General features: G+C 43.6%; 1 long non-coding RNA gene across 1 annotated transcript; it reads right to left on the reverse strand.

Annotated features, from left to right (window-relative positions):
• Positions 1 to 6368: 6368 nt before the first annotated feature.
• On the reverse strand, positions 6369 to 6666 carry LOC128787755 (uncharacterized). The gene is made up of 2 exons (XR_008430827.1): positions 6565 to 6666; positions 6369 to 6458 (listed from the first exon to the last, which is right to left on the reverse strand). It is a non-coding gene; the product is annotated as an uncharacterized LOC128787755 (long non-coding RNA).
• Between the last annotated feature and the right edge of the window lie 1988 nt (positions 6667 to 8654).

Raw genomic sequence — 8654 nt, forward strand, 5'->3', positions numbered from 1 at the left:
CATTCCTTTCCCATATTAGTAACCCCAATTCTCCAGGGACCCTGCTCCTGCCCTTGGAAAACTGTGATGTGCACTGGGGAGGTGTGCACAAGAAAAAAATGGGATTACAGTGCTTGGCTCTTTCCTGATGTACTTTATTAGGTGTAACCCCGACTGACTTGATGATTGAGGAGCCACCAGAGTGAACGTGGAATTCCATCCTGAGCTCTTTGTGCCACCACCCAGCACCTTCCATGGGTTGCTTTTGGTTTTCTTTGTGGCAAAGGATCGTGTTGAGCAAGCACCGTCTGCAAATGAGAAGCCAAAGCTGCTCCTGACTCTCTTGCAACTTAAAGCACACTACAGGGGCTGTCCTGGAAACAACTGCCAGTTCACCAGCTTGGCTTTAAAACAGTGAAGTAGAGACAATGTATTCCATCTATCCCATTCCATAACTCAGTATATCAACAGGGAAAAGTGGGTACAAAGTGTACAGAATGAAGATATTTAATTTTACTACCCTTGCTTGGCATTTAATGCAAAAATGGTAATTAAACCGTGGATGTGAGGTGGGTTTTTTTTTCTTCCAGACATAGATTTGACAGTAAATTTTTGCTATATCTCTTAACTGGCTTTTCCCATAAAACTATGTTTCATGTTTATTCCTCAAATGTGAACTGCCACTCTGATGCATGTGAAATGGAGATACCTGATGGTAGCTCAAACCTCGATGGCCCTGAATCAACAGAGACATCTTGCATCAGCAGCAGTTGTTAAGTGCTGCTAAAGGGCTACTTCAACTGCCAGCTCATAAATCAAGTTATTTTTGGTACAGCTCCCTGAATGCTGCAGCTCCTAGTGAAATGAATTCAAGCAAATCTTTTATATTTTTCAGCTGAGAGGGTGGTGATGATGCACAGATTAGGAAGAGGTTAGCAGATGGTGAAAAGTGAATCCAGAACAAGTAACAGACAGGAGGCAGCGTTGCAGTGAGAGATGAGGCTGTGCACTCCTGGGTAAAAGAAAATAAAAGTACATTCTTCTGCTTTTTCTGAATGAGTGTAAATATTTACCCCAAGATACTAAATCAAAGTGTGAGGCAGGAGCAGTGGTAATTCAAATCTGCCAGGTGTAAAAGCAAGGTAGAGAGGTGTAAAGCAGAGTGGCTTTGAGGGAGCTGGTACCCACCTGGCTTTTTGGTGCCAGGCTGTAACAGCAACAGGTTTGACAAGTGCACTGAGAATTTACACCCCTGTGCAGTAGTGCCTGGAAAAACCTCACTCAGCAGTGAGCTCCATAATAGAATGGTCGTGTAATAAGCAAGAGGGAAAAAAAAAAATAAACAAAAAAGCACCACCAAAATTCCAGGCAGCCCAAGATCAGAGAAAATTAGAAACAATGAAAAGAGTGGGTGTCAGACTTGGCAGGTCAAGTCACAAAAACCCTGATAAGCCCTGGCTTTGATAAATCACAGGCTTTAAGTTCTGTCTCCTGGGCCACATAAGAGCAAAGAGGAACTCTGGTCTCTCTTAGGTGGGCTGTGGGAGCTGTTTTAACCAGGCCCTGCTCACAGAAGCTGTTTGGACACCATATGAAGCTGCTGGAGATGAACCTGTGCAATACTTCCCTGTGCTCTTCTCTTCCCCCAGAACTTGTTTCACTGGCAGGACTCCGGATGCTGACCCAGTGTCTGGTCCTTGTCTTGGACTGTGGGCTGCAGAGTGTGGAAAACTACAGGTTCTGGAGTAAGTGTGATGCCCTTCCTATCCTTTCACCACAGAAAAATACCTTGACTATGGGAGTTGACCAGAAAAATCCTTAGGAATGATGGGACTGGAGAGCAAGACAGTAGGATTAGCAAAATGAATTTTTTTTTTTACTGTAGCTTGGAAAGCTTTAGAGATCCCAACAGCCCTTTGGAAAACAAGAAATGGACCTGAATGCTCTGCCCCTGCCTGACCTCATCCCAGAGGCTTGGTTCAGCATCCCTGTGCCTGGCAGCTGTCCTTGTCATGTGGGCTCTGCTGGTGGTCTGGGCTGGTGCTCTCAAAAGCAGTCATTTCTTGAAAATAAGTTTTCTCTCACCTCTGCCAATGTCTTGCCACTCCCTGACCCAGCCTTACCCAATTTCTCAGCAGAAAGCTATTCAAATCAACAACAGGACTTTAATTGCTTGTAGATGCAGTGAAGGAGACTTAAATGTTGGCTTGAGTGATTCTCATCTGGTTGTCTTCTTCCAAGCACGTGAAATGCACAACCAGGGCATCAGAATTGACAGATATTGTCAAACCACACCCAGTTTTCAGCAGAAACTGCATCTCTCAATTCAGCATGGAGGTTAACATGCAGAGTGAATGCAATAATGACAATGACATTCATAAAGCAACGAGCAATTACAATTTGACACAGATAAAACTCTTGTCTGGCACGAGGTGTTGAGCACAGGAGCAATGCAAATGTGCCTAAGCTATTTAGGTGGGTAAGAACTGCTGACTTCCAGCAGCCTCTGAATGCTCCAGACGTTTCTGATAGCAGGGCTTAGCTTTCCATGTCACTTCTGTGCTCTGAAAATGTTAGGTGCTTTTTAAAAGATCTTTTGGAGAAGGCACTAAGTCATAGCTGAATATTGTAGATGCTACTTTAAGATTCAAAACCTTGGGAAGTTCAGTTATTCTGTCTAAGACAACAAGGAAAATACCAGATGTGTTAATTTTTCATGGGATTTACAAGGGATATGCTGCAAAGACAAAAATATTGATAGCTTGCTTATTTGGATAATAAAGCAGTGCAAGCACGTTATTTGCAGATATCTCAAAGTTTTACAGGCAGGCAATACTCATGTTCAATGTACATATTTTATCAATACACTGTTTAGCTTTCCAAATGACTTGTGGGAGTCTGGGTAATTTTACCCAGTCAACTTCAGTGAAAATAGTATTAGAAAAAAATCTCTTTTCTTAACAGAAAGGAAAAGTCTTGATGGAGAATGGATCTTAAAGAGAAGAGAGGAGGAGGGAACTGCTCTCCTCTTGGAGAGTAGGTGGAAACTACAAAAGGAATGGCAGTATTTGAGTTTTCTTTGAGAGAGGTGGATTCCAAGGAGACGACCTGGAGCACAGGTGCCTGGTGTGTGTGAGCTGTCCAAGCCTTGTAGGTGCCTGCCCTGCCCGTGGGCATAAAATCAGAATTGTCAGACTCCCTCTGAGCTGCTCTCACAAGCTGCTGCTGTGGTCTCTGGTGGGCTGTGCTGTTCCAGTGATGTAGCTGTGTACGATAATACACCGTGGAGGATGAGCTGGGAGGAAGCACAAGGACAAACCAGCTCTGAAGGTGAACCTGCTGCTGCTGGAGGCAGTGATGTTTCTGCCATACCTCTGGAAAAATCCCCTCTGTGGAGGCTGTGGGAGCTGGAATGTTCACCAGGGGTGGGCAAGGAAAGGTTTGGATGCAGGGGAGGAGTGTCAAAGCCTTCAGGTGGTGCTGCCTGTGTGGTTTTTCTCCAGGACATTGACAAAGGAGGTGGGAAGAATCCAACAGCACAAGAGAAACAGAGCTCATGCAAGTGAGAAAGCTGTGGCTGAAGACCAGGCAACTGTGAAGGACAGAAGCATCTGAAGATAAAATCTGTGATAAAATCACGGACTTGAGAGAAGCCAGGGGCCAGGAGAGGTCTGTGGTTAAATAGATGTTGCCACCTACATACCAAAGGGAGCTATGGCAAATACTCGTGTGACGTTGCACAACCTTCCAAAGAAGAACTGACCCACGTTCCAGCCTGGAAGAGCATAAATTGCACAAATTTCTCCTGTAAGAATCCCTGCACAGGCGTCAGAGCAGCCATCAAGCAGAAGGGAGAGGAAACCAGTCATACACTCGCAGGTTTTCTTTAGAAACTTCTACCATAATCCACTGAGGAACGTTGTGCAGTGTCGTGTGCCAAGAAAAATAGCACAAAGGTCTGAGGCTAGTCTGAATTATCTCCTTCAACAAATGATCCATTGTAGATGTCAGCATGCAGATGAAATGCGTTCTCTCACCTCCAGTAAACAGCATTGTTAATGACTTCATGATGAGGAAACTCACAGATATACCCCGAGTCATTACGTGGTTTGATAACGAGATACTGGAATAATTGCATGTAGTTTGTGATGTGACAGTTCAGTCAGGAACAAGTAAACACAAGGGAATCATCTAAAAAAGGAGCGAGTTGGTCATCTTTATTTTTTCTTCTTTTTTTTTTTTTTTTTTTTTTTTTTCCAGAGGAGAGCCCTACAAATAAATTTAGTGAGAAATCAGAATTTGAACACTAGAAGACAAAGACAGAATAAAATGACTCAATTTACATATCTTGGCAGTCATATCCTCATGAAAACGTCAGAGGCTGGCTAAGGCAGGGCGAGATTTGGCAGCTTAAGATTTGTTTTTGGGAAATCTGCGCTTTAAAGTGAATCACAGAGTCGTCAGTATTCCATTTTAATAAATGTATTTGAAAGTTTTAGGACTTTTAAAAGTGCAGAAGGAGATCTAAAAACTGCGAATTGCTACAATAAATTCCTAAGAAATGCAGGGATTCAGCAACTGTCAGCAGCCCCTTAGGTTGGAAGAAATGTTTAAGAGAAGAGGTTGGAAAACTGTTGAGAAAGAGTGTCTACTTTTAAAGCCTTAAGTAATTGAGTAATTGCCAAATAATACAAAAGAGACCAAGGAACCTAGAAGGCATCCAGAGGTACTAATCAGAAAGTGGAAGAAATATTCTCTGGGACACTAGAAAAAAGGCTTAAGATGGAGAAACTTGGTGAATATTTCTTTATGAACAGTGATATCTAATACATTGAATTTTAAAGTTGGCAAACACACGGTTATCTATATTTACAGAGATTCTTGGTTTGTTTTTTATAATATATGCACAATGAGAACTAAATTCTATTCCAGGCATCTCTGATATCCTGGGAACTGAAGATGAAATGTGTACGTAGAAGCTTTTTTCTCTGCGCTTTAAATAAACCACCAGTTTCATGTATAGAACAATGCTGCTCAGCTGTGAACATCCTCAGTGCCCTGCTGAGAGACAAGGATGAATTTTTGCTAGGAAATATGGTGGGTTCTGAAGAGAACTTTTAAAATAAATTCAGTTGGCTGGGTAAGGATCCTCACTTCTGCCAGTGAGGCCTCAGGTCTCTTTAGCTGAGTGATAAACACTCAGCAAATGATGTCTTCCCTCTGTGACAATGCCAGCTTGGAGCTTAAAAAATTGTGTATTAAAGATGTGGGTGGCTTCTGCCAGGTATGGGAAGAGACAGAAGGGTCATTGCAAGAACAGGCTCATTTTCTGCTGCAAGGAATGAGCTCTGGTCTGGCTTGCCTGTGTTGATACACAGGCACAGACAGTACCTCCCTTCCTGTGGCACTCTCCTCTAGTGCAAATCAATCTTAATGCTGGTCCAGACCTCTGGGATTTTAGTTTTTATTCAAATTGTTTGCTTCTACGTCTATTTCTGTACATGTTTTTTTGGCAGAATATGACGTATGAAGAACTCCCAAACAAGTGCTAGGTGTCTGGGAGATAGAGCCAGCTGTGAAGGCTGGACTGGATGTTACTCCTGAAATCTGCCACCAAACCTGGACCAAGAAGGATAAGGAGTGTTGAATTTAATACCTTGCACTTCATTTATGTGTCTGGAGATGCCTAGAAATAAACCAGCAAGGCAGTGCAGACCTGGGACAAAAGGGCTTTTGGACTGTGGAGAATTGACCTCAGGGTGGTGGTCCCAGCATATCACAAAAAAAAAAAAAAAGTTATTGCTCTCCTGCTTGTGAATGCACCTTTTGGCTTTCCTTTTGCCAGTTTTCTCTCCCTGCAGCCCAGCTTCCAGAAAAGAGCCCAGAGGTTGCAGCAAGAGCAGCAGAGGAGCTCGTCCCATTTCCCGTGTGTTGCCTCCTGCAGTTTCTTGTGTTTCTGGTCCTGGCTGAGCTGCCGTCACCTCTCACTGCTCCTTGTTAGCCCCCAAAGCCAGCTAGGCCCACTGCCTCCAGAGAACAGCTCTTCACTTTCAAAGGGTGCATTAAATCTCCTCACACAACTCTGTTTCTCCAACCCCAGCTATCTGACAGAATGGAGAGAAACCTCAAAGTCCAGCAGAACAACATCCCACCCCAGCTGCAATATTCTCATCTTCTCCTGGCTTCTACAGGGAAGTCTAAAATTTTCCAGAATTTAATGAAGTACATGGCAGAAATCTTAGGCATTCTCTAGAAGGTTGTCCAAGAAAAAGAAGAAAACTCTTGGAAATATTGTGCTTGTCAACACAAGCAGTGTAGCCATGCCCATCTGGCATACACCTGTATAGACCTTGACCATGTCCAAGAAAAGCAGAAGGAAGACATCAAGCTCCTGCAAAAGCTTTTTTTAACATGCTTTTATGCTCCTGTTCCTGACTGCAGTGCTTGAGGGAACCAAGTAGATCCACCCTTGATGCTCTCTGTGGAGAAAAGACATCCTTGAGGCGTTTGGTATGAGTGTTCATTTTGCACTTTAAAAAATGTTCGAGGTTGATTAGGTGATAACGTTTTCATTAGAAAATCTACCTGTGTAGCTCCTGGAGGGCTGAACTCCCTACAGCTCCAACCAAGTCATCTCCCTGCCTTATTTGTCTCTGGGTTACACTAAACACAGCTGGCACTCCAGCATGTGCAATGACTTTTCATGGATGCCATCCTGAGTTTAGCATTTAGGAATCCTCGGATCGATGTAACAATTGAGGACATCTGTCTGAGATTGTTTTATCAGCGGTGTGTGTGATGCCTTCTACATCATAATATGCTCTCAGGCAAGTTCTGCAGGGCTTCTGTGTCAGGATTCCTCAGAAACCAAACCAAAACAGCAGAAAACTTGTGACAAAGAGCATATTTTAGTGTGATGCTAAACACATCACCAGCCACTAAGACTCGCACATTTAACGTGGCAGAACCACCCTGTGCTTTGGATGAGGCTTCCCACAGGTAGCAGGCTTTGCTGACAACACTAGGATAATTTTGCACTGTTTTTTCCATTCTACTGTTCTTGAGAGCTGAGGAAGATTTCACCTTCACTTTTGTGAAGTTCTGTCAGACCTATTGATCCTTGCTTTTATAAATGCCAGATAAATCTACACAGCTTAGTCCTGCAAGCCCTTTAGCTTTTTTTTTTTTTTTTTTTTTTTTCTCTCTCTTTTTCTGTTTTCTTTTTAAGATTCTATTCACAGGAGGGAGCTAGTCATCATCTGTTTGGACCTTTGATGGAGGTTCTTCTCAAGTGCAGAGGTTTGTCTTTCATCCCTGATACTTTCAAAGGAGCCAGGGACTGCAGACACATCCGTGGTTGCCAGCTTTCAAATTTTGGGTGGTGACATCAGCCGCACTCTGTACGTTTCACCCTCGTGCTGGTTTGTGAACCTGAAAGAGGTGAAGTGTCTGCCCTGCTGCTCCAATCCCATCAGTTCACCTCCTTCAGCGACTCAGTGCTCGAGAGGGAAAACTCATGCGAGCAGCCTTCTAATTCAGCATCTCTGAACCACTTGCAGAGCTTGCTCACACATAAATGTCTCAAAAACCTGAACCCCTTGGCTGGTCTGTGCAGTTTTCTTCTCCCTTTCCCGTGGATTAATTAGTCATGCAGGTGGGTAATAGCATATAAATCCAAGTAACTAATAAACAGGAACTGAGAAGACAGCCCTTCGCTTTGCCTGGGTCCCTTCTGCTTTCTGCCCCAAGGTATCTCTGCACCTATGCATGTTTCTTTTAATTGGCAGGAATTTTTCAGACACTCTTCAAGACTGAGTTATCAAGGGTCTCTGAGGATTCCCTGTAACAGAGCCACTTGAAATAGGTGTGACCCCATGTGCTGCATGGGAGACAGCTTCCTTTCCTTTTGTACATCATGATTGTTGTACATATTGAATTCTGAGAAGCCTGGGAAGGTGAGGCTGGAATCTCTGTTATGAGTCAGATAGTTCTGGTATTTTGCTCTGCTGGCAATTACAAACTAATTGGTGGCTTCACATACCTTACCAAATAATGTCTTTCAGAACAATGAGAAAATCTTGTACCTGGTCTCTTGGCTCTCGTTTTATAGCAATTTAGTTGTTGCTGGACTGAAGGTCTGATAAGAGTTCTGTACTGTTCTAGAATTATGGAATGAATCATAGAAGCACAGAATGGTTTGGGATGAAAAGAACCTTGAAGGTCATTCAGTTCCATCCTCCTGCCATGGCAGGGACACCTTCCACTGTCCCAGGTTGCTCCAAGCCCCATCCAACCCGGCCTTGGACATTCCAGGGATCCAGGGGCAGCTACAGCTGCTCTGGGCACCCTGTGCCAGGGCCTCACAGGGAAGAATTTCTTCCTAATAGCCAATCTAAACCTACTCCCTGTCAGTTTAAACCATTCCCCCTACATCTCCTGGCAAAAACTCCCTCTCCCTCTTGCTCATTCCTTCTTGAGAGCACCATGCAAGAGTGCAAACACAATCGTGATTGGCATTCTTTGACCAACAAAGAAGTAATGATAATATCTGGGGAAATGTTTGAAACCATTAATGGATTTAAAAGGGATGAGATTAAGGGTTTCCATCCTTCATGAAGAACGTGTTTTGGTTGCTGTTACCAGTTACTGAGCTAAGGTAAGTGGTTTAGAGACCT

Source organism: Vidua chalybeata, chromosome 5 (genome assembly GCF_026979565.1).
Source record: "Vidua chalybeata isolate OUT-0048 chromosome 5, bVidCha1 merged haplotype, whole genome shotgun sequence".
In the NCBI taxonomy this organism is placed as follows: Eukaryota; Metazoa; Chordata; class Aves; order Passeriformes; family Viduidae; genus Vidua; species Vidua chalybeata.